We start from the raw sequence: 1,173 nt of genomic DNA on the forward strand, positions 1-1,173 counted from the left end.
AGAGATCTTTAATTTAATATAATTATAAGGACACTCCTGAAATTAATGTCCAAATAACTGAAGGCACTGGATGACTACTCAAATACATTATTTTAACACTTTTCTCTTTTCCCTCTTCTCTGTCTCTTCCTCAAAATAATGCTGAAATTCAGAGTTTTGGTTTTCGATTTTTTTTTGTTTGCTGTTGTTTTTACTAATTCAAGTACTTGGTTGCAGCAAATACTATAATGAAAATATTAGTAGGTTTTGGTTAGTTTTAAATCAACGATATTTGTTAATAAGAAATTTTCAAATGTGAATATTCCAGAAACATCCTCCATGCCATCTGAATTATCAAGAATAAATTTCTCTACCACTACCTTTCTCTGTGAGGTATCCGCATACATTTGAACTGAACTCAGAATTTTTCAAAATAAGCCCTGAATGAAAACAAACTCTATTCTGTGTTAAAACCAAAACAATTTTCATACCACTTTCCCTTCCAGGAAAAATAACAAATGAAACAAGGCCTTGTTGTAAAATGTGGTCCTGACATGTCTTGGTAAGAAATAAATGGATGCTGGACTTCCCCCACAAAACAGGAGCTCTCTGTCCTGCAGTCTTGGAAACCAAGAAGAAGCTGATGGCAGCAAAACTCGGCCTGTTGGAGGTCAGATATTTCCCTATTGGGGGCCACATGTCCACTGACCCGTCTCAGTCTGTCCCAAGGCCACACTGTGTATCTGTAGCACCTTTGTTATATCGTCATAACCACATCTATGGCCCATCCTAACCTATGAGTCACACTCTGTGCCTGCGAAGTCCTTGTATTTGACAACTGTGCCTACATACAAAGCCATCCACTATTACTTAGGTCTTAACAGAGCCACAGAATACTCACGATTTCCTGTAGACCAAGCAAGTTTTTAAAAATTTTAATTGTGGTAAAACACACATAAAATGTAACATCTTAACCATTTCTAAGTGTACATTTTCAGTAGCATTAAGTACAATCAGATTGTGCAACCCATCTCCAGAACTCTTCTCATCTTGCAAAATTGAAACTCTGTACCCATTATACAGCAGCTCCCCGCCCCACTCCCCTCTTCCCCTGGCAACCACCATTCTACTTTCTGCCTCTATGAATGCCACTGCTCTAGGTGCTTCATGGAAGTGGAATTGTACAGTGTTTGT

This window comes from Propithecus coquereli, unplaced genomic scaffold, assembly GCF_000956105.1.
Source record: "Propithecus coquereli isolate 6110/MARCELLA unplaced genomic scaffold, Pcoq_1.0 Scaffold150, whole genome shotgun sequence".
NCBI classification, from domain to species: Eukaryota; Metazoa; Chordata; class Mammalia; order Primates; family Indriidae; genus Propithecus; species Propithecus coquereli.